This window comes from Numida meleagris, chromosome 11 (assembly GCF_002078875.1).
Source record: "Numida meleagris isolate 19003 breed g44 Domestic line chromosome 11, NumMel1.0, whole genome shotgun sequence".
Lineage (NCBI taxonomy): Eukaryota > Metazoa > Chordata > Aves > Galliformes > Numididae > Numida > Numida meleagris.
Window position 1 is genome coordinate 13919898 of NC_034419.1, and position 25559 is coordinate 13945456.

General features: G+C 42.5%; 1 long non-coding RNA gene across 14 annotated transcripts in view; it reads right to left on the reverse strand.

Annotated features, from left to right (window-relative positions):
* The window catches only part of LOC110404897, an 83411-nt gene extending 67547 nt beyond the window's left edge, over positions 1 to 15864 (reverse strand). For 3 of the 14 annotated variants that reach the window (XR_002442551.1, XR_002442546.1, XR_002442541.1), the window contains exon 1: positions 3859 to 4162. This is a non-coding gene — a long non-coding RNA (uncharacterized LOC110404897). Of the gene's footprint in view, positions 1 to 3858; positions 4169 to 10919; positions 11078 to 15550 lie in introns of those variants that run through there. The other 11 variants (XR_002442550.1, XR_002442540.1, XR_002442544.1 and 8 more) reach the window with 10 other exon arrangements.

Below are 25559 nucleotides of genomic sequence, written 5' to 3' on the forward strand. Positions count from 1 at the left end.
TGCCAAGCTTTGTACAAAACTTGAACCTCAGATGTAATGAAAGAAGGTTGAAAGAAGAGATCTGGCAACAACCTTTCAGGTTTTATTCAAGTAGTGCTTTAATTATGGAGGAAAGTGGACCTGGACATCTGTCAGCACTTTAATATAGTGTCTTCCACTGTGAAAATACCATTTAACTCCTTCAAATCATGCAAAAGTTTATTTCATAGCACCACTCAAAAGAATTAATATAATTGTTTTTGCTGGGCACTGATATCAAATAACAGATTAATCAGAAATAAAATCTAATTTGAAATAATTCAAGATCAATCATCTCTTCAAATGTTGACTTCTAAGCAGAGAAATTGAGATCTTCAACAGCTTTTCTCTCTTCCTAAGTGCCTTTCTTCCTTCTGTCCCTACAAACTTTTTTCCTCACATCTTGTCCTTTTTAAATACTTTGAAATCAGTAACTGAAAGATATCTAGAAGAACAAATGTAGAAGAACATTATTATTCAAGCTGGAGTCATTGGCTTAACCCTACATGTGCTGCCTTGCACAAGACTAGCTCTGTTAAGTTACAGAAAGAGGCCCTATAATTTTATAGAGATTAGGAGAAAGCCTTCCAAAGTCATTATTTACTAAACACTGAGAAAGTCATGCTCCCGTTGAGGAGTAAGTGAGGACAGAAAAGTGAGGACAGAAAAGAGATTTCTTTTCCCATACACAAACACAAAAAGAGTTATCCACCATAACATGGAAAACAAGCGACGACATCTCACTTAGAATAATCTGCATGAACAGAAATACTCTTCCTTCCAGCTGAATAATGTTCCATATGGCAGTGGTGGCATCTTGATCCACCTCACCAGTGTCCACTCTTGGTGATTTGACTGAGTCTTGATTGGTTCTCTAAGCAATCTAATCTATTTTATTTTCCTCCTTGAACTGTATTTCTTCTTGAAGGTATTTCCATGCACTTCTGTTGTCCATCCTCTTAAATGTCCTTCTATTCTTCTTTGAACTTGGCTTGTCAGCTGGCACATCTTCAGTCCTATACATGTCCTTCCCATCTCCCATGTAACTGGCCAGATGTCATGTGTCTGAGGAGAGCTGTGCCTTTGTTATTTCATTTTTAAATGTTTATTTTCCATACAATGAATGCCTTGGTCTTCTGATTCAATTCCCTCTCTCATCAGGGATTTTATGTTGTAATCTGATTTTTGCAGGCAAAAGAAAATTTGTAGGCAAATTCCCAGTGGAACTAATTTTCATTGCCTTTAGCACTTCTGTAATTGATTGCAGCTCTCGTTCCATCACTTTAATGAAGGGGTCAGGAGCTCTTTGTCAGCGAATGGGTGAGGAGATCCTCAGGTCTCTTGATTATGCACTATATTAGGAGGACTGTGCAAATGAGCCATGGAACCCTTCCTGCTCATCTTGTAATGCCCAGAATATTCAGATGAGTTTTGCCCCTTTCAGCACTCGTTCCCACAGGTTTTGGATAAGCCATGGTTGGCAAGCACAGAGAGAATACTAAGCATCCCCAAGCCATGCAATTCCACACCCTCCCTCTACTGCTGGAAAAGCAGTCACGATCCTCTGGGCATGGCCCAAATCACAGTCTTGGTGCAGAAGCAATGGCCTCACCAAGGAGGCCTTTCCTTGCCTGGCAGAGCTGAGCTCTTTCACACCCGGCTGTTGTCCAGCTGTCTGATCCTCGCTTTCCTCCCACTGCATAGGAGCTGTGATAATGGGAGATGATGGGAAGAAAGCCTGTTCTCACCACCTGGCAGGCTCAAATTATACTGTTTCCATGGTTATTTCACACCATAGTTTCTGTATGAAACATGTCTTGTTTTCTCTCATTGACACCCCAGGGGGACATCCCAGTCAGTAACTCTGCCTCCAACTTTCAGTTACCAAAAGCAGTTGCACAAAGTCTCTGCCAGTTTTGTCTTCATAGCACAGACCACTGCTTGACTGACCATCAAATCTAAGGGATGCAATGGCTCCTAACATTCCCCTAACAGATTTAGCACATTTCCAAACCACTAAGTGATGTAGGTGATACACTCAAAGCATCACACTGTTGGCATCACCAGGCTCTGATACGCAGCGTACAAACAGCTGCACTTGGCACCCATCTTCTCTGAAACCTTCCTTCCCTAATTAAGTGCACATACCATCTCTGAGCAGCCCTTACAGCACTATGGTCATGGAAGAAAACGTAACAGAGAAAATAACTCTATGGAAAAGTCAAATGGCTTGTTCCAAGCAAAAAGAAAATAAGTGCCCAATTGTGGATTAAAAGCTCTGAGAATCCTGCCCTCTAATGGATGATATGCATCCCTATGTGATTTATAAGAAACATTTCATAAATTTTAGAACATCATGTTACTTTGAGATGCATGCATTTTGTTATTCATTGCATGTGTTTCAGTCTGTGACAAATGACCTCACTTTCCAACATATAAAGTCTATAAGCATATAATACAAGTTGTTACAATCAGAAAAAAAGATACAGTCTTCTACTTGCTTGATCTTTTCTTGGAGAAAAAAATTCCCAAAGTCCCTACGTGCAGCGCTATCCCCAGCCTGATCTCCACTGTAGCCATCAAGCATGCAAACTGACTTTGGCACTACATTGTGCTTCTCAGTACTTTATGTTTAATGCACCAATACGTTGCACTTGTTAATATCTTGAACCGCTTGAGAAAACGTTTCATCTGCATTCAAAGTGATCACAAGGAGCATTTTACACTGATTGATGAAATAGCAAGGCTATTTTGTAATCTTCACAAAGCATTGCTAGCACCTGAAAAATCACCAAAAGGATATCTTGCATTCTAAAATTCACTTGGAACCGTTAACTTGTCTGTACAAATCACTAGTAAAATGCTAATATAAGAGAAAGAAAAAAACAAAAAACCCAACTGTGCCTAGCGTTAGCTCTGCTCTAAATTATTAAGAGTAGCCAGCAGGACAGAGAGGACCGGCGGTGCAGATGTTTCTCAGTGTTAGTGCAGCCAATGGACTGCAGATTTCCCAACTCTCAGTACTTTGGCTGCTTTCAGCAACTTCACATTCACATTCCAGTAATGGGAGACAGTTAATTCGGTCCGCTGCGCTGCTTTGAAAATTTCCACCCTTGACTTGCAAACAAACAAAAACATCAACCTTTAAGCTAATGTCTTTCCCTGTGTGAATATAATAACTTCTCCCAGTGACAGAAATTCTGCAGTGAGTAGTGGCAAGCTCTGCTTCGTTGAAGCCTCCTGCAAATGCACATTGTTTGAAGTCATTACACACAGAGAAGCTGAAGCCTGGTGTTGGTAAGTCATACATTTTTGCTGAAATCGCTACAGCTGAACAGCAGCATAAAAAAAAATGGAAAAAAAATGTGGAACTTGATTAAAGATGCACATGTTTTCTTTTTGCATGGACAGATCCTGTTTAAATTTATATCAGCACAAACCAGCAACTGCGACAGTTATGTGGCTCTTCTGGCATGTGTGCTGAGACTTACGCATAAAGCTACCCATAGCTAAACAGGCTTATTGCTACAGAGGCTCAAAAATAGCATATGTAAGGTCTACAGCATATTTAACATTACGTCCTGATTTGTCTCCTGGGCAGAGACATCTCTGCAGAACAATGCAGCCCTGCAATTTAATTCTTTTAAGAATACATGCATGGCACAGTTAGGAGTGCTCCAGCTCCCTGTGCAGTAGCAAAGGGTGCTATTATTTTCTCAAGATGAGTAAAACATGCACACACACTACTGTAATCTTACTATTAAATTATTTGCATCCTGTCTAATGATTCCACCCAAAAAGTCACTGCTAGAAGTGACAAGAATTCTCTGTAGTACTCACAGGTTAGGAAGCACCCCAGGCTCATGCTTATTCAGCTGCAGCACTGCCAGAGCTGTTGACTGCTGTGCACCACGCTCTCCTGGGATGAATCCTGCCTTGGAAAGGCAAGCCCTTGTCACCAGCCCTGCTGGCTTTACATCACTGCTCAGAAAAGCAGGTTCTCTGGCAGCTAGTGATCCTTATCTACGCAGATTGTTAAGGGTAAAGAGCCATTTCCTTCTTGCAACATAGCTAGATATGTCTAGAAGTGTAAACCAACTTCAAGGGACCCAGTAGGAGCTTGTAGGAGGACCCGGAGTCTCCCAGTACTCACTAGAGTGACAGCAGATTTTCCTTTTCCCCAGTCACTGACTGTTCTGCATCTACTGCTATTGCAAACCTCTGCAGAGAAGATGATCAGATCAGACCCCGGCTTCAGACCTCTTGGTGGGGCCAAACTTATTTGAGATTTAGAACATAGGAACTCTTCTACTTCCTCAATACCAACAACAAAGAGAGATGGATATTTTTAGTTTTAAAAGTAAGGTATTGTAAAGTTCACGCTTAAATGAAAAAGGATCAGAACAAATATACCAATGCACTATCGTGTATAAACATTGAATTCCTAGATCATATCCTGTTAAGCACAGCCCCGGGTGGAGTAACATAAATTGCATTTACCAAGTTAACATGGCACATGTAAAAAGTAGCCATTACAATTTCACTGCCATTTGTCACCTGGTGTGATGGGTACAATGACTGCACCAGATCTTTGAGGCAGGAAGAACCTCAGCCTGATTAGAAGACTATGATCTTGTTTATTCTAGCTGAAAGAGCATTCTTCAGAATAGCTGCCCTACCTCGAAGAAGATCAGCTCCTACTGCATCTAAAACCAGAGCCAGAAATGCAGAGGGGAGATAATGTGTGGGAAAGTAACAATGAGATGTATTTGTCTCATAGTTTAGCCCAGGCCCTACCAAGAAGTCAAGGAAACCACCAAAACACGTGTCCTGAATGGCTTTGTCCTGTATGTACCCAAGACATCTCTTCCAACAGATATATGTCAATAGGAAATAAATAGCATTCTGTTCACATTATATATTGCATGGTGTGCCTCCTACTTCCACACAACCTTAGCTGATATTCTGAAGACAGAGGTCTCTGGAAAGGAGACCTGGACTTACAGGCCACCTCCTTGCATCACTCACCCTTCTCTGTTCTCCCAGCCAATTTAATTACTCCCCTCACTGCAAGTCTCAGAGGGAAGCCACAAGCCAAGCAGAAAGGGGAGCAAACCGACAGCAATTTTATAGTCAAAATAACTTCTTAGAAATGCCCAGAAAAAATAAATCCAGAAGCAATAACAAAAGTCAGAGGCTTGGGTCAATGTAGCCTTTCAAGTAGTCCACGTCACTTAATATTATTTAGATTCCCAGGAATGACTGTAACCATACACAGCCGTGATCCATCCTCTTTGAAGTCATAACATATCTCCTGATGTTCCAGAGATAGAGTGGGACCAAAGATGGAAAAACAAAAACAAAATCAAAGTCCAACCCCTAAATAATTTGTTTTTCCAGAAGTCTGTTAAGTACACTAAATAGGAAGCTCTTTGAGAAAATGAATCTTTGACTTACTATGCTTAATACAAAAAATAGAAGATGAGCAAGACAGTATGTCTGACTCTCCCGTAGCTTAGTTGGATTTAAGTTATACCCATAAAAATAGCTTGACTTCTTGTTTCCAAGAGTCATGTTTCAGTCCTGGGTTGCTTCCTTTCATGGACTAACATACCTTTCTGCATCTTGAGAAGTGAATTTGGAATTATTATTCTGTTAGTAAATACACTTAAAAAAACATTTCTCACAACACCTCAGTAACAAGGCAGGAGCTGAAATGTCAACGATTTGAAACAGCTCAAAATAACCTTTGACATCTGGTCAGTAGAGCCCTCAACAGAGAAATGGCACTGGGGAAGTGTTGTTAAATGCTCAAGCAGTGAGCAGAGCCTTGAGAAAACCTGCCAATTCCTTTCTTGGAAAATAACTGAAGATAGAGCTTCGAGGCAAAAGAGCAGCAACGGTAAAAGAAAGAGTCAGAATGACAACTCATTGCATTTCTCAATCCTCAGCTCTTCTCCATGAAGACTGTGCCTTGACAAGAGGCAGTCATTTCTGTCATGAGCTATGAATGAGGTAGTTCATTATCAGCAATTTTACAACTTCCTCTGCTTGGGAACAAAGTGTGCCAAAAAAGAATTGCTGCACCAGTTCTCTCTCCCCAAAACTGCCACACAGAGCAAAAATAGATATTAGAGACTTTAAGTTGGATGAAAGAAAAAAAACAATTCACTGCTACTACCACCTGAAAAGGACAACAGCAGAGGTAAAAACAGCCCCCAGCCAATAGAGGGGGATGAGGAGCACTCCTCACCTGCTGAGGGCATTGTCAGCAGACCCAGAGAGGTCTGCTTCACCTCAGCCAGGTGTCTTCATCACAGGATATGAAGAAAGTTAGCAGCAGATACTGCACCATTTCTCAGCTTGGGCATCATTATTTCCAAAACATCCAAGGGAATCTCAACCCAATCTTGGATGCAGGGCATAGAGGGTTAGGAGACCACAGGAGGTGGACCTCACAAGCATATAAGCATGAGTCAGTCCACGTTACTCAGGTTTTACTGCAAAGACAGAAATATCCAAATATTCAGGACACTACCTGTGAGCATTTACACAGTAGAAGGGCTTTCATTTCCAAACCATTTTCTCTGCTAGGAACTGCAGCAGAGTTCCCACCTGAGATATTTAGTCCATGAGAGCAATGAGCCTACCTCACCTACATCTTAAAACAGCTTCATCTTTGTTACATCTCCCATGAAGCTGATGGAGGAAGATTCTGAGCTAGCATCTGTGCAAAAGTGTGGTTACTAAACTACTTTTTGTAGTCCCCACAATTGATCCCTGGCATAAACTATCTAAGATAACCATCTTAACATCAAGAAATAGCAGAAACAGGAGGAGACAGAATCTTAGAATGGCTTGGATTGGAAGTGACCTAGAAGACCATCTGGTTCCAACCCCCCTTCTGCAGGCAGGGTTGCCAACCACTACATCAGGCACCAAATCAGGCTGCCCAGAGCCCCATCCAACTGGCCTTGGAGAGATCTGCAAGGATGTCATGCTGCAGGAGCCCTGCATTAAAGCACCCTGCCTGCCATCAGGTCTGGCTGTGGAGACAAGCTGGTCCCTAATACTTGATCTGATCACTTCTATCTGAGCAGCTCAAGAGATACAGGGATTGGTGAACAGATAGCTGGAGGGCAACACAGCAGACCTGAAGCCAAGCAGGATGCAGTAGTTTTCACCCTGGTACAATCCTCTGCACAGGAAGAAGGTTGTTCCAGCAAACTTTTGTAAGGAGACTGATCTCAGAGCAGCAGAGGAATCATTTTTTGTCTAAACTCAGAAATCCCTTTAAAAAAAATCCAAAACCATGTTTTCCTCATTAAAAACACCAGTATCACGTTCAGCAACAGCACAGGAAAAACTCCAGAAGTCAGCCCAGAAATGGAAGGAGGGGAGCAGAAATTACATTTGCAGATCAGGAAGCAGATGCTTCTGGCAGTGGTTCTGCTCAGCCACCAGAACGCCTTGAGGAGGATTACGCAAGACATAAACTCTCCGTTTAAAATATGTAAACTGATAAAACAGCCTTACTTTGATGCTTGCTCTGCAAGAAGCGTTTCAGCTGAATCGATAACACAGCGTTGTTCTCTCACTGCAGTGACACTGCAGCGTCTGCAGAAATATTTTCACATTTCAGCTGTACTGTTTATTCCAGAAAGAGAAAAGTTTGCGGTGATTACATTCTGGAGATGTAATCTGTGGTGGTACATTGCTGCAACCACTCAGACTTTGTCATGGGATGGATGATAGAGGATTTAGCCTTCTGTAACGAACAGCATGCCAGATTTACGTGCGTATTGTGTTTCTCGGTAGGAATGTCTGACTTATTACAGAAACCATAGACAGTTCCAGGTGGAGAAGCATTCAGGATATGACAACCACCTATTGCAGATTAGATCAGAAAAAGGGAGGCAGCAGCTGAGCTTAATATATGGAGAAAGAGTCAGTTTTACTTTATGGTCTTTTCAGAGTATCTGAAAAAACAGCCATTCATTTTAAACAGTTCTAGCACAACACTGGTAGCTTTTCCATGCCGGAGCTGTTATTTTCAGTAATATGAAATCAATGGGGAATGCAGATCTGTAGATAAGTATCAAAAAGGGGAAGATAGGCAAGCACAGGATGTGCTGAGTTTGAGTGCTCCGGGTTTCCAGCAGGCAGAGTTTCTGTTGAAGTCCCTTTGGGCACATCTTCCTCCCCCAGCGCAGTTCCTCTGCCATGTCCAAGGTGCAGTAGTCTAGCAGTTATCCCAGTGGCAGGGCAACTGACTCCGCATTGTCTTTATGAAAATATTTTTCACTAAAAACTAAAAGAGTTTTACTTAGGCATGGAGGAAAGGGGATCTGAACACCTGCATTTATCACAGTACGTAGCTGGATTCATTGTCAGAATGGCTGCATTCTACCAAGGATGTAATAGCCCGACTGCCCCGGCAGCTCATCTGGGTAGCACAGGCTGCAGCATCCCTTTGTGCTAGCACAGTCAGGCCTCCTTACCATCCCCATAGTGATCTCAGCCCTCAGGACTGCTCGTTCAGCTGGATCCCTGTGAAACGCTGTCAGATTTTCCATAGCACCATAACAAAGGCTTATTTATTTATCTATTAAAAAGGAGCATTAAGAAGTGCAAATATTTGAACTGTCTCCTAAACTTCAGTCTCTGGACTGGAATTCAGACTACTGGGCGAGAGGGGTAGCTAACACCTAGCTAACATCTCCGGGTGCTCCAAGCCATTTTGTTCTGCATTTTTGATTATTTTTCTTTTTCCCCCAATGGTTTCTGTGCTGAAGGAGCTGACATGATTTATCAAAAAGCAGCGGCAGATGTCAGCTGAGGAGAAACATCCTTTCAAGCACTGAGGGCAGTAACAGCAGCAGCAGAGTTCTGAGTGCAAGCTGTTATTTCTGTGCATCAAAACAAAGCTGTGATTGGCGCACAGTGTTCCCACTTTGACTTTCGTAGAGATTCTCCACATTACTTATGTTAAAATCATTTGAAATAAAGATTGAAGCATGCCACTGTGACATCCTGTAGTGCTCCACTTGGGGAGCAGCGAATGAAAAGTTTCAGCTGCACCACTACAATTGTTTTTCCATTTCAAGTTGTCTATAACTTCCAGCTAGAAAAATAAATAACGAACATTCAGAAGTGCTGCCTTCTGTGCTAATATGCACCAGAGCTGAAGCTCACCTCTTTTTCTTTTTCCCCCTCTCTCTATCCATTATAATCAGTGCTCCAGCAACTGAGCGAGCAACACAATACTGCAGGAATGAGATGGAGGGAGGGAGATGCTGATGACAGTTTAGGCAAGAAATTTTTCCAGTTTTTCTCTTGCCTTTAGAGCCCTCTTGGAGTTTTTTTCTTTCAGCTGTCTCCAGCTTCACTGATTACCTTCATTTTCAGACGTCTTACTTTTAATTTTGAACTCAGCTTCCAACGGCAAAAGGAAAGTGCCACTCTCCAATTTTTGTTTCTTCTTTGATCATGCTCTTCAGTATTCTTTCTACTTTTTCCCTGAGCTCTGTTTTCTTCCTCCTTTCCACAACTTATTTTCCCCTTATTTTTGTTTCTGTTTTTCATGGATTTGTTCCCCCTCTCCCTCCATAGTTTTGATCTTTACATTTGACAAGCCAACAGTTACACACTGCTCTTACCCACCAATCCCCTACTGCTGATGCACACCTCAAAAACACATGCTCTCTTGCTTTCATCCTGTTGGTAGGAAAGAACTGCTGTGAATGCTACCTACATTCATTTACAATTCAACATGACTTTTCTGATCCCAGCCAAGTTGTTTAGGATGGTTTTTCATGGAAAGAGGCAGCACCTCCTTCTCTCTGTTCTATTTTGACTTCCTTGCCTTGCATCTCTCTTAGCTTCAGCTTAAGGGAAGAAGTCAAAGCACCATGAGAAACATTGAGACAAGAGGCACAACTTGGCATCATGACACTGCACAGTGAGTGCAGAGTCAGGGGCTCCCTCCAAAGAGATTTGCCAAATCATACTGCACAGGGATAGGGTAAGTCAACACAGATGACCTCAGCAAGCCATCAGAAAGTACATGGTCAAACTGGAACAGGGTCATGGAATTCTGAGAGGGACTTTTTTCCCTTCTCAGTGATGAAAAGGTCAGCTCCCTCGGGGCGGGATGTAACTCAAGTACTGCCAAGACATCCATGGGAATAGCATCAGTTGGGCTAGTGTACTGCAGTTGTAACAGATGATGACAAAAGCACTTGGGAACAGATTCTGAACATCAATCCTGCATTGCCCTTACGGGCTTAAATCACGCAATTGCTGCTCCATATTTTATGTGTATTTTTTTCCAGCAGTTTGTCAGTCCATTTGTTGATGCTGTTAAATGATATTACTTTGGAGGTCAGCTAGACAGTCTGTTTTCTGACATGACTCGTATTTCAGTATGCCTCTCTGCTTCAGTTAGAAATAAAAGCCCACTGCACTACTGCACTCAGAACAGCTAAAAGCCTATCCCAGCTATGAAAGGTTTGCAGCCAGCAGCGTAACATTGGGAGCTCAAGGTGGTCATCTCCCATGCATGTTGTACTCTCTTTTCTTTTCACATGCTGCTTTCCTACAGGACCTGCCAACTCATCTCCTCCCCCAGTGATCAGCAGCAGGTAGCTTCCCAAGAGCAAGTCACTGCAGAGAATATATTGGGCCCCATGTCAATCCACTCATTCATTACAGCTCCTTACTACTACACCAGTGGTTCAGCAAGAAGCAGCTCATAATATAGCCCCTCTGAGGAAGTGGGTTCTGCTCTGTCCCTGCATCAGCTTGAGGCATGGGTACTAGAAAACCAGGGCAGCTTACATTAGACCATCGTGCAAATTAAAAATAGCTCCCACTACAGTACTGACAATAGCGTTACTCACCCTTGAATGCACAATTTGCATGTAGCAGTATTGCAGGGAAGGAAGGCAGTGCACTTTGCTGTTCGACTCATCTCCACGCAGCTGACTCAGGCAGGTAAGTAAGTGGCATCCTGCCTTGTACAACCGCCTCCTGACATTTGCAGGAGTTTGCTACATTACTGAAAAGAGCAGAAGAAATACATTACCCTTTGCTGAAGGAGTTCTTGAGCAACTTGCTCCTGTTTTGATTGGCACCGAACCTGAGAGGACTGGGAATTTGGAAGCTCAAGAGAATTTGCTTCTTAAACATTACTGACACAGTCAATACAGCCTTCCAAGTCCCATAACAAGCCCTCCTTCCCACGTCATGTTTTCGCAAACATTCAGCCATCTGAAGACCCTACTTGGATCTCTGCAATGTTTTTCAGGCTGCAACGTCACTGCTCTGTGCTGCTGCCCAAGTGCTTGCCTAACGTCTGGTTTCTGGGAGAGTGTGGCTGTTTATAAAGGCTTTAAGTGATGAGCGTAGTGATGAGACACATCACATTCAGCACACTATGTCCAAAGCATTACTATTAAAAATAGCCTGGACTGCATCACAGCATTTGTTCTGATCTAGAGAATTCATGCGCTCTCTGGTGCCACTAGTAAATAACTGACTGTTTAATATAATGTGTCAGAATAATTTAATGTTTAATCTACCTAGAGTTTGATAGAGTTTTTAACTCCTTGCTGCTTTGGGTGAGCCTCTCCATTATAACGCATTATCCCTATGCAGAGGGTAAGGGGAAAAGCACAGTGACTTCTGGTCATCTTTCTGAGTCTGCACATCCAGCAAACTCATTCCCATGATGATTTAAAGCTACACAGCAGCTTCAGTGCTGCCCTAGATCAGTATCTCCATGCCTTGCATCACCCTCAAGGATCCTCAGAGACCCAGCTTGGAACAATCCACTGACTCTTGCTTCTCTCACCATTTTCCTTTGGTCTGCCACATTTCCAGGAATTTCCCATTGGCAGACTTCCCTTCCTCAAGTTGCAGTAAAACAGACAATTCTCCTTCTTCATAAAAATATTTAGTTTTTTACAGCTCTCCTGAATACTTTCCACTGGGCAATTAAAAGACAAAACAAAAAGTTAAAAAAATATAAGATCTTCAACATGGATCATTCCACGCTGAAAGTTTTCTCTGCAGACCTTTTTTCCTCTGTCCTTTTCCTCCATATTGTTAACCTCTTTAAGTCTCCTTTTCTACCTTCTTCTCTGAAAGGGTTTCTGTTCTTTTGACCTCCTTTAAACTCCCTGTATCTCCTGGGAGCAGAAGAGCATTTCAATGCTTTCAGGAAGAACCATGCTCTTGTCATTTCTAGAGCTTTACAGTTCAACTGAACTCATCGTATCAAGCCAACGCAAATCCTACAGCAAAGTTACGTCATTGTTACTAGGTTACAGCAGGTTACATGAAAGGAACTAGTCCCAAACTCCATATCTAATTCATAAGCTATATCAACATACGTTTGGGCTTATGTAAGATCATCTAATCTCACAGCTGGTTAAGAGAAGTTCTAGAAGAGATTTCTGAAGAACCTCTCTATTGCTTTCTCCATGTCTTACGTCTCTTAGACAACGACCCGTTACATCTTAACAACAAATCTGAGCTTTTACATCCCATCCATGCTCCAATAACTTCCCTTTGCTATCTATTTTCTCATTTTGATTTCACAAGTGCAGTGACACAGCACTCTGGGATACTATCGCCATTAGACACACGGTACCAAGATATTGGCCCTGTTTGGAAACTGACTTCTTGCAGCCCCAGTGCAGAGATCACATCCATTTTCTCCTTTCAAAGGTGTCCTTCATAATAGGCTGCTGCAGGTATCATGTCAAAGATTCACAGGGAACTTCAATCATCAGCACACAACAGAGCTGCTGGTAGAGGAAGCTCTGAGAGGTCAGGAATCCAATATGAAGCTAAAGACAGTAGGGCTTTTATTGCAATATTGCAGTATCTTCATACTGCAAGAAAAGAACAATAAACACACTCTTTCCTCCTCTTCAAGAAACACCATGCCACATTTGTGTGGTATTTATTTATTTTTCCCAGACCATATGGAATTCCTTTCCTTATTTATGTATTTTAGATGAATCTGTTGGCAATAGCTATTCAATAGCTACGGTTCTAAGACAGCAGCCACATAATTTCATTTCCAGATTTGTAGCAAACCAGCACAGATGTAGAAAGAGCACAATTCAGTATTTATGAAGTGCTGCCATTCCATAAAGAGTGAGAACCTGGTTATCATCATAACTGTTCATTAAATCCAAAACACAGTTACAGGTGAACAACAATTAATCCAGAATGAGGTTTTAAAAGTCTAACGCTTGTAGGGCCAGACCTACCTCCCTGCACCATATTCTGAAACACACTGCAGTCACCAGAAGTGCTGAGGGATGCAGGATTACACCTTAATAGAATGGTTAGCACAAGTCCTAGGAGGCTACTGGAGATATAGGTTTTCAGCAACACAGAGCTCATCGATGCCAGGACCTATCGCTGTGCAAGTCATCACATCGCCACAAGAGACTTTGTCTTGTATCCCTCAAAGAGGATCGCACTGTTGGTCTAAACAAGTATTACGAGTGTTGGTACCCCACATTCAAATGAAATAGGACCACTGGCTGATTTGATAGAGCTGCTGCCCTATACTTGTTGGTTTAATTCCTTTTCTAAAAGGGAGTTTTTCCTCTCTGACCCACAGCAGCACTCCTACAGTCTGCACATTAAAAAAAAAAGTCCTCAGAAAAAGCAAACTGCAGTTTTCCAACATTTGGTTCCCCGTCAGTACAGATTTGGCACAGGAAACAAGGTGATCTGTAAAAGATATCCTCATGAACAACTTCAGGCTCCCTGAGACTGTCAGAGATGCTTTTACGGTGTTCAAACCCACATAGCAGGAGATGGCTGCAAAGTATCAACCCTCCTTCCGGCTCAGGGCCCTGAGGTGGGGGAGGTGAGTTTGGTGGAAAGCTGTGATTTAAAATATGCTCTAATTAATATTAAGTTCTATGCATCAGACCATAGCCAACTACTTGCGTAACAGGTCATAAGGCATCCTACATTTCAGAGCAAGGAAAGGAAACCAACAGTGACTGGGATTGAAACACTATCCTCTCTGACTCAAAGTTAGTTCTAATGTGTAGAAGATTTCTTACAGTTTAGCACTCTTGGGACAATCTGTTGACTCAATATCCTATCTCCTGCATGCTAAATGTGTTGTTTCTGAACAGAGTGAGGAACTCAATGCAAATAAAACCCAGTTTTTGCTCCTCCACACACCTTCTCTGTAGCTGTGCCAGTGGGACCAGTTTGATGAGTCCTCCAGGACGTCCCATTATCTCCTCCTGTCTAAATGGCCAAATCACACACATTCATCTCGGTAGGCAAACACCGATATGGATAGGAGGGAAAAGAAACACATCCAGAGGGGTTCATTAGCAGAGCTGCACACATACCTCTCTCAGACAAGCCTGCTAATTCCAGACTGTGCTGGGTATTTTGGGGATTCTGATCCATCATCGTAAGATAGAAGAAATGTAAGTTCTTAGAGCTCTATCTCTTGGAATAATGGGAGATGATGCAGAAGCAAGACAACACCTTGAGATATTATGCACCAGTAGAAAAATACACACTTATGTCCAGGTAGCATGAATCTGCAGTTGCTGCCATTGTGCATGCAGTCAGAGCAGCAAGAACCATATTTACAGACATTAATGTTGTAAACACATTATCTTGCAGCCAACTTTTTCAATACAGCAGTTAGATGGAGATTTTCAGAAACGCCCAGCTGCCTTGAGCAATAAACTAGTGGCTACTTTGTGCCTGTGAAAATCTCATATCCCTCCTTAGTGCTGGCAAAGCACCATTTTGCATTGGATTCCTAAATAGGAGCAATTACTCTTGCCTTGGCAGTAACACAGCTCTTACAGAGAGCTAGGGCTGCTTTGTCTCCTCACTCCTGTTTCCTCCCATGGAGCTATTTCTTTAATACAAGTCTCTGTACAATGCTTCCAGAACTTGTGCCGCTATAAAAATCTTACTTCAAACCATCTGACTCTTATTTCCCTCTCACTAAATCTAAAAAAATTACTTTATGATATCTGGGGCTTATAATAGATGGGATGCATGCCAGAGGGAACAATAGGAGGAAATGAAAGATGAAATTATTAGCCAGGAGTTAAACAGGAGATGAAATTACTCTGAAGTGCTTTAGATATGAGAAGTCCTTTGTTTTTGGAAAAAGCAGGAAGATTCTCAAGACTAGTTCTGGGTGGGGAAAACCTCCAATAGATAAAGAGACAATTGCTATCCTCTTTTAATTGTTGCTGTTCCACCCCAACATACTTTAAGGATAATTTCTGCTCTTGCACACCCACTGTGTTGCTTCTTCCCCCACATGCCCGTTAGCTATGATTCGACAGTCTACAACGAAAATGATAGCAACAGAATGGGCAAAGTCATACTCCATAACACAGAAGAAAGCAAAGTTTTTGGAATACCACCTCAAAGCAGCAGCCACAAACTCCCCTGATTTAATCCTAATCCAGCTTCACACAGTTTAACCCGATCTAGCACAACAGGCTTCACTCACAGTTATGCTGAGAAGACGGTGCTATCAGTACTGGAGTCATCTCCTCCACAGGTCAGCTTCCTCCCATTGAGGAACATATGTAACTAAGTTGCATTTTTTCTCCCATTTAAAACCTCCTTAGCAGGCTGGAGAACACCTGTTGCCATTGGGCACTCATGAGAACCTCCTGTAGCCAAGGATGTTTTTAACAGCACCATGCCCAGCTGGTGGGATTGGAAGAGAAGTCAATGCAGAAAGCTGATCTTCAGCTGAGGAGCCCAGCTCTGACTCAGGCTGCAAATATGCATGTTTTCATAACAAACTAAGGTACAAACCACGAAGTACTGACTTGTAAGTTTGCATGCATAAGGGGAAGGGAAATAACTCTAAAATCTTTCACTAGTGTTAATGTGAGCATCCACACCAGGGGAGCTCCGCTTGCTGGAGCTGCTTTAGAAGGTGCTCGCACCATGCTTATAGCAGCAAAATGCTTTCTGACCACAAATCTCACACTTGTGCCATGGCACTGGCCTCTGGAGCAGTCCAGGCTAAACCAGGCAAGGAGGAGAGAAAGCAAGAGGCAGAAGTGGGGTAGCTGGGTGTTCTTCATTGAGGCTGGAGCTCATTAGAACAATGAACACAAAACCTGTATTTCCCTTAGCTGAAGCTTCAGGTCAGGGCATGGTATTTCTAAATGAGCCAGCAGACCAGCTATTTTATTTCCTATGCCATTTTTCATGCTGTGCTATTGATTTTTATTTGGACTTTGCAGATATTTTTGTACACTGGATTTTTAAGGCTGTTTTTCCCCTTTCTCATTAATGATGTTACCCAAAGTTGAGCTACAGCAGCAGTTCCACTAAAGTTTCCCTGGAACAAGCAGTGGTCAGGGTGACCTTCATTTGACACAACAAGTAATATTCATTTCCCTTACAACCTGCTATAAAAATAATAAAATATAGCTGTTACTATCAATGTTCTCAGCGTGATGAAGGCTGTTAAAAAAGTTAAGGTTATTGTTCATCTGTTGAAAGGCAGAATTCCAAGAAAATGCACATAGCTCGCTATTTAAAAGTTAAAAGCCTTCCCAAATATAAATTTCTATCTGTGCTGAGAGATGGGAATTGAGGATAACAAGGCATGCTCCATGATGTGCGTGTTTACAGCTGCTGCGTCATGCATGGCTCTGCCATGCTGGGCACTTAGCATCAGCCCTGCCCCTTCCATGAGCTTATGAATCACAGTCGCATTTCTGCAACCACTCTTCTTGCATTGCCCCACCAGTGTCTGCTCTATGTCCTGTAGTGATAGATCTATTAACTCTTCAGTGCCTTCCCATTTTCTGCTGGGCACTGCTGGCAGAAAGCAGAACCGCTGGGTGTTGTCTGGCCTTTGGTGGCTTTGTAAAGCTGTGCTCTGAGCCCAGTTCCTCTTCACAACCAGAGAATGAATCTGTTTTCACAAAATTTCCATGTAATATATCCTCAATGGTCTTTTGACATAATGTTATGCAAATCTTTGCTCCCCTAGAGAAGAACTGAAGAAAATAAGCTGAGAACTATTCCAGACTGGAATGTTACACGTAAAAAATACATTAGAGTAGTTTAAGAGAGGATATTAAGGATGAATCTGAAACAGAGCATTATTTCACATTAAGCGAATAGACCATCTCTGGTGCATACTTAATTTACCTGCTGAGGCTGGAAAGCATATATTCTTGTATTTCTTAGCACTGATCCTGGCTGCATCACATACAGTTTTTGGCTCAACCAGTGTCTGCAAGGAATATACCAGGAATGGTCACCGAGTACAAGAGAAAAACTGGGTAAAGACTCAGTGACTGGGCTGATGCTCAGCACAGTAGCTATCACAGGCACTGTCACTTCCAATCTGCTTGGAAATACATGCAGTTCTCAAAATGGAGTAAATGTCTATTCCAGTAGTGTTTATTTCTCCAGGTTTTGCTTGTCCTTCCTCTTCTCAGTAAAACTACAAACTGTGTCCGATCTCCCTGGGTACAATTTTGCTGTTTGTTGTCCTCTCTATATTTCTGCTGGTGTAAATCAGACTGTGCCACTGAATGTCAATGCAGAAGGGGTATGGGCGTGGCCACTGGGTCCAGCATCATCACCTGTTGGGTTTCATGGGGGAAGCCATGAATGCTGTCTTGCAGGAGCTGGAAGACTCAACCACATGCAATACCTATGCACAATAAAACCTGAAAATCCATCCCAGTCACATTTCTTGAGTTCAGCCTTAGCCATCTCCCAGATTTATAAGCCACTTTTAAGCAATTTTGTTCATAGAAAAGCATCCTGACTAACACCACCTCTGCATGCAGCATGATGCTTTTGATTTAATCTTGGTAATTATTTTTGTCCATGAATTCAAAGAGCATTTGTCAGGGGCACTGATTTACAGCACAGGGCATGAAATAGCCAGATTCTATTAGGAAGATTTGCAGTTACAAGACTGAAGCATTATTTATTGGGGTTTCACTAGTAAATGGCAACTTTTCATCCAGCACCTGTGAGTGGGCAAGCAGTCCATATTAGCCATATTCACTGCGATCTTTCCTTCTTTTATTTATTTGTCTGTTCTCACCAGATTTAAATAAGCAATAATTACAGGTAGCTAATAACATAAATCTAAAGAAGACTTAAACACTCTCAACTGTAAATGCAAAGAAGGAAACAGGGGCAAGTACTTCCAGCACTGAGCACATCTAATACCTGAATCTCTAGGCTAAAGGACACAGGACCCACCAACCCTCAATTTAATCAGCCAAATGCCCAGAAATAGATACGTATTCAATATGCTGGATGCTGACATACAAAATTTATTTTTATGGGACTTAAGAATATACGCATATCTGAGCACAAATTGCCTCTGATACACCCTGCAGAACCACTACTGCTTACCTGCCCTGCTCCTGGCTTCCATGCATGGACACCATGCTCAGCTGTGCTGCTTCACTTCCCTCTTCTCTCCTTTAAAATCCAGCCTGTGGCATATCTGCTTCTTCTCTTTGCTTCTACCGGGGTGTAAATGCTGCAGGAGAAATGGCTTATTGACTATTATCAATTGGTGTTATTAAATGAGGGAAGGCCCATGTGTACAAGGGAGAGGCAGCAGAGGACCTGGTGGGTTTGAGAGGTCAAGAAACTCTCCAGAGGTCAGGCAGCTGGGGACAGCTCCAAACAGATGCTATGCAGACAAGGTTTACATCTTTCAGGCTGTGACACCACTCTTTTTCTGCTAACCAGCAAGCTGGAGACACTGTCCTTCATTTACTGCCTCCACCAAAATGTGGAATTTCTGTTCTAGATTAGGAAGGATTTGGTTGTTTAAATGGATTCACAGTCTAAATGTCATCAGCTTGATCTGGATACAGTCCATTCCCAGGTTAAGGTTTTGATGACAAAACATAGGCTGTAAATCCATGCTGTTCGCTCAGCAGCCCATCACTTGCACCACAGACCCGCAGCTGCCCTGGTTCCATGGCTCTGGACAGTCACATACTTGAGCCATTCCTTTCCTTCTCTAATACGAAGGCTTTTGTATCCCATGTTAAAGGAAAGCTCTGGTCTGAGATAAATCCTGCCTTTTCCTCTGCACCTTACCCTGAGGTCCCATCATTTTTCACAATCTAAACAGGACTGGCCTCTTCCAGAGTGCACTCAGGATCCCAATGAGCAGCACATAGGAAATGAGGGGAAGGATGCTGGCAATTCTGTGGCATCTTTTATAATAGATGGGGTCTTAACCCCAGTGTCCTGGATAAACTCCAGTTCTGGTAATTGCATACTGCATAGTTAAAATCCCCCTGCAGTTTCAAATGAATCCATTATTCTTCACTTCCTTTCCTAAATTGCTGTGCAGCCTTGCTTTGTGCTGCTGAAGAGTTGCTTTGTTTCACCTGAGGGATGATGGCATTTCATGGCTGCGTAAAATGGGCCTGAGTGCACAGTTTGTACAGCAGACAGAGAAACACTTTGGGATTATTCGTAATTAAGTATCCGCTCCCTGCAAATGAATGGGTTTGGGTGAAGCAGTACAAACACAAAGCACTGTTTCTCTCGGCACTTGGAAGTTGGTAACATAAAACGTATAGGGCAGTAAGAGACAGAAGTTCCTAAAATTCCCCTCAGCCAGCTAAGCATGCGAGCTTCAAGCGACTGTCTCAGTCTGTACTTTCCCGTATTGTTATTGATTAATTGCCCTACTTCAATTTCCTTGTTCTAAATGGAAACATTACAATCATAACTCCAATCTCTGGCCGCGGTACAAACTGATTTTAAATCTTTAAATTGTGTCAGTGGGAGGAGGTGACGGGGGGTGGAAGGAAAGCTTTTTATGCTTATTATTAATCTTCATGTGTTCCAGGACTTAATAATTTGCCCCAGATGTAGAGAAACCACAAGGTATTTCTGCTCCAGCTGAACCCAGGAGATCCCTCGGCATCATAAGCTTGTTCTCATCCCAGCAGTGTGCCCTGGTAAGAAATAAGAGGATATTCCACAAACATCAGAACATGCCAGGCTTTCTGGAGCGGATCCAGTGGCCTTTCTCAGCTCCAGCTGTTTGAGTTATAACTTTGGTCCCCATCAGGATTTGGGCTCGACCTTATTGTACTCAGTGTCTGCGGCTTTGCAAGAACGCGACAGTCATCTTCTGAGCTTCCAGCCTGTCCTGGAAGGAGCCGGTACCACCTCGCAGCTCTGTGTCCCATGTGAGAGATGCTTTCTAGGAGAAAAGCAAGGGAGAAAATAGCCAGGACCCCCATCCTTAGAAAAAACATGATTTAGATAATATTATTCCCCAACCCAAAAGTATTACCCAAAAAGCAGAAGGTCAACAGAGCAGTGTAAGTAGATGGCTTCTGCTTCTTCCTTCTCTGCAGGGTAGATCCCAGTCTCCTCTTCGGCATTATTTTGATGAAGGCTAGGAATGAAATCAATAGAAAAGATGACCGAAAATTAAGTATGATGTGGCATCTCGAAAAGTTTAAGCTGAGACAGAAAATGTCAGTTTAGGAGCCACACATGCATCTCATTTAGAAAAAATCTGTACTCTTATTAAAGTAGCCACAATGAGAGTATTAGCTGCAAATTAGGTATGTGCTGGGGAGCAAGCTCTCTGTGGTGTACAGGGGAGGAGCAACATGTCTTACATTCAGAGGCAGATCAAATGAAAGCTGAAAGATCGGAGTGCTAGGCAAGGTCAGCTCAGGACCCAACTGAACTTCAAGGGTATTTTAGACATAAACAATATTTTATCCACAAACCACAGCATTTTAAGAACAATCCTCTAGCAAAGAAAATGTCAAAGCATAAATAAAGTCCTTCCTTGAAGATCTGGAGGGGCAAGAGTCCCAGAACAATCACCAAACTGCAGCTGACGGTGTGCCTTCTATGCTATGATGTGTACACAAAGCACTGCTCCCATGTGGTGGGAGGGGAACCCCAAAGCCCAGCTGTGGGGACTGACTGTTCTCCCTGCCCCGTCCATTCCTTTCCCTGCAGACTCTGCAGAAGCTGGGGCTTTTCCAAGGATCCCCTCTCTCCCCTCCATACCCATCCCCTTGTTGCAGGGTGAGTGCTCTGAAAAAGGAAACAAGCCATGATTTGATACCCACAGGATCCTTTGCCATGTCATCCAAGCTTGCTCCACTTCCTCCTCCAGGAAGGAGGTAATATTCCAACCTTATTATGTTAGAATATTATTGGCTAATACAATAGATTAAAATTAGCTGAAGAAAAATAACAGAATCCTTTCAGATAGCTACAAGAACTGGCTGGATGGAGTGCAGGGCTTCTCCCCCAAGCCCAGCTACTGGTCTGACTGTAAAATGTGGTATTTCCACCAGCAGAGCTTCAAGGATTTTGAAAGCTTTCCAATTTTTTATTTTTTTTTAAACAAAACCAGGAAATGAGTAGCGCAACTCGTTTCCATGTTCCTCCCTGCTCTTTTTGCCTTTTCTTTTAGTGAGAAAAGCTTTAAAGAACAAAGGGAAGCAGGAAGCATAAATGAGAAGCTATTCTGGAGTGCATTATTCTGATTAAAAGTCCTGTTGGAGCTCTGGATGAAGGATGCCCTTTTACCAACAATGTGGTGGAGAGAGAAGTACAGAAGACAAATCACAGGAACAACACCTGTGCCTCCAGCCTCAGCCTCAAGGGTTAATTCCGTGAGCTGGTTAACCATCATGAGAGCAGTATTTACACAACCACCCTCTGTGGGAATCGCACAGTACCCTTTTACCTAGTATTCATTCTACACAAAAGTATGTAAACCCTCTGCTCCATTTTAAGCTGCAATCTCTTTCTGATAAGTTAAACAGATTGAACTCTATGTATCTCAAACCATCAGGCACATTTTCCGGCCCTCATATCATTACTATGGCTCTTTACGGCCTCCTTTCCAGTTTTGCAGCATCCTCTCCAAGATGCAGGAAGCAGAACTGCGTTCACTCTCTCAGTCTTGCTGTGGCGGTGCAGCAGATGAAGGTGAAACCATTCTGCTCTCCCACATCCCTGCTCTCAACAGAGGCGCAGCGCAGCAGCACTCAACGCTTGGTTTCATTTGGTTTCCTTTTAGGAGAGGAGAATATTTCCATTCAGAATATCAATTAAAAAAATAAATAAAAATCACCGGATGCTTTTAAGACCTGCACCTTCTATGGAGTGTCAGGGAAATAATAATTCCTGATGCAGCAAGTGAAGTTGTTTTGAACACAGACAAATTATAATGACCTTGTTTAGCAAGTCTGTTTAAGACATCTGGCATGTAACATTCCCTCTTGTTTTCTCCAGAGAAAATCCTATCTAAGCATATGTCTCAGGAAACAGCTCAGTAGTATTTCGTACTACATGAGAATTCTTGTGCATTTAAAATTATCCCTGGCGAAACGTGTGGATTCTTCCTCCTTAAAGAAAGAAACTTGCCTTGCAGTCACAGCAGCTGTCCACACCATGTCAACTAGCACGCTGCTGAAAAGAGGTCACCTTTGCCTTCAAAAGGAGCTTCTTCAGGAATCTCCATTCTACCATCACCTGATTCCCTGGAAGGGGAAAAAAAAACACATTAAGAGACATATTTACAACCCCCACTGATTCTGTTTCAAACCGTTAGTTCCTCAACATTCCGGCCATAAAAGAGCTGTAAAAACAATTGCTTGTGAGAAGCCCTCGCGCTGTCCCATGAGTACTCAGCTACTTATTTATGATTGAGACCGCAGAAGAGGAGCAGAGAAAAATGCACTTATGCAGGTTCCTTGGAGCAATCCTTTCTATCTAAGAAATGAACATTAATTTACTATGTAAATATAATTTTGGGTCATTCTTTAAAGCAGAGACAATTACAGAAGGATGGAAACGCAAGTTATCACATAGGTTGAGCAGAAAAAAAATGATGTGTTCCCAGAGTCAGATACAATTCATACTTTAATGCCCAAGTCAGGCCCAGGGATCTCAGCAAATGCAATTTAAGAGGTAACTGAAACATCAATATATATCTCTGTATTATTTTACTTGCAGTCAAATCATTATTATAGCATATGTCATCTGAGCTGGCCAAGAGATCTAACGTGACAGCATTCCGTAATCCACGTTGACAAAGTGGGTTCAGGCTGCATGTGCACAGCTCCCACTATGGCCAAAATGGCTGTGAAGTGGCCACATCAATGGGGACTGAAATTACTATTGGAAACGCATCCCCTAAAACTAACATGCAGAGCCTCAGGTAAAGTTGGAGAAACAGAATAAGGCATCATATGTAACCCTCATATTGCTTTTGCTGCTCCAAGAGGCAGCTCCAGGATTTGATCCCAGAGCAGTGTCCAGCTTGTGCCTAGGTCAGCCATCATCCTCAGATGAAACAACCCCAACAAGTGACTGAGCACTTTCCCTGCTGTCCCCACTGCCATCTGAGCATTGCCCTTGGAGACATCTGGACAGTCTTCTGTGAGAGAACAGACACCAGCACTGCTTTGGAGTTGCCTGGGCTTTCAGTATAGCATGATCCAAATGCCCAACAATTTGGCATGGGACACACAAGATCTTGGACTGGGTCTTCTCAGCATCACTAGAGTACAAATACTGAGCAGGAGTAAATAAACCCCATTTCTAATGTGAGTACAGTTTTTATAAAGTGTAGTTTTTGATGAAGATTCTATGATGGAAAAAAGATAAGATTAATTTAAAATACTCATCAGTTAGTCTTCCTATTCTCAAGAAATATCTATTTATCAAGAAAATAGTCTCATTAGGCTCTGCACAAACCAATTATCATCTCAGACTCATCATCTTTCAACTTTCATAGATTCTTAATTGCTGTGGAAGAGACAATTGTTAAGTAGCAGTTACTATATGATCCAGATCTCATGACTGTTGCACCAGTAAAATTCACCACATATTTGTGTCATTCCTCTTAAACTTCTTGTCCTCTTGTAGTAAAGAGGCAGCCTGCACAAACTCTCCACTTAGCAAAACAGATACAGTAAATGTATGTATATATATGCAACATACAAAATATATGTATATACATATGTAATGCTCTTCTGCATCCCCTTCCCACTCAGCAAAACCAGGGAAGATTCCAAAAGGTGCACTGCAGCTTAAAACTATAATTCTTCCAAATAAAACTGCTCCGGGCTTAAAAAATTCAAGAATTCATTAAAAGCATCACAACATCTAAAAATAATAACTCTTACATTTTCAAGGCTGCAGAGTCTTAACTTGCCTTCCAAATTCTAGCCCTGCAGCTCTGCATGTTCAGCTTGCTTTCTGGAAATGTTTCAGTGCACTAAATCTTTACTTTTTTCGTCTCCTTTAATGAAAGTGAAGATTCTTCATGAAACACCATAACAAAGTAACCTTGAGTCACCCCACCAGTGTCACCAGCAACAAGTCCTTTGGATCTTAAATTAGTGGCTAGCAAACAAGGAAGAGTCACTGGCAGCTTTCAGATAGGACACAGTAGACCGAGGGTTATTCATGCAGCCCCTGTAAGATGTCTATTGTGAGATCCTTAAAAAAGGGCTAATAATTCTAGGTAATGAATGGCATTTTCTATAGAGGAAGCTGTATGTATAAATCACTTGGGAGAAAGGAAAACTGCAGCATAATTTCAGGGACTGCTTTGAGAATCTGCCTTTGAAAGCTTGCTGCTTACCAGCAAGAGAAAATGATACACTGCAGGAACTGAAGCTAAAGAATGGGCACCCGAGAACAGGAGAGAAGGAGCAGAAGGGCACCAAAGAGCCCAAAGTCTTCACCCAACTTAGAGCATCTGCCAGGTCCCGAAGGAAAAATCACTGCTCCCAGCAGGCAAGCTTCACCTTGTCCTACCCGAACAAATGACATTCACATCCCAGTGTATCAGAAAGAGTGAACTGGCAGGGTGTGATGAATTGCCATAACTAAAGGAAGAAAAAGGCAACAAATTGGCTGCCAAAAAGCAGTACTGGAAGACTGTAGCTGGGACAAACCCTTGCACAAAATGCAGCCCCCAGGCTGAGCTTTACCACCCACTTGGGATGCTCCAGGCAGCAAATCCACAAGTGATCCTCAAACATCCTCTGGGCACTTCTGTCACACCTGGGGTATCAATCTACGCCACAATGCTCCCTCTCCTCCTCTTACAGCCTCTGTTGATCAGCACTTTCTCTTGCATTTCAGGCTGTTGTGCAACACTGCTCTCCGTGTGACACCTGTAGTGAGTGGAGTGAGTTACTAGCCCTGGGTGCATTGTAAAGCTCTGCGGGATGCCCAGGGATGCCAATGGCTGCACACAAGCAAGAGCTAAATGTTGCTGGAACACTGCCTGCAAACGATGGTTGCTAGGAGGCAAATATCATATTTAGAAACCTGAAAGGAAGCAACAATTTCAGGTCCAGTTTGAGGCTCATTGAAGTTTTTCCGTTGACTTCAAATAGGATGTTATCCATCCTGTAGCAAAGGGAGAGGAATTTTTTTGAAGAAGAAGTAAAAATAAATGTTGCTCAGATGATTGCAGGCAATAAGGGGAG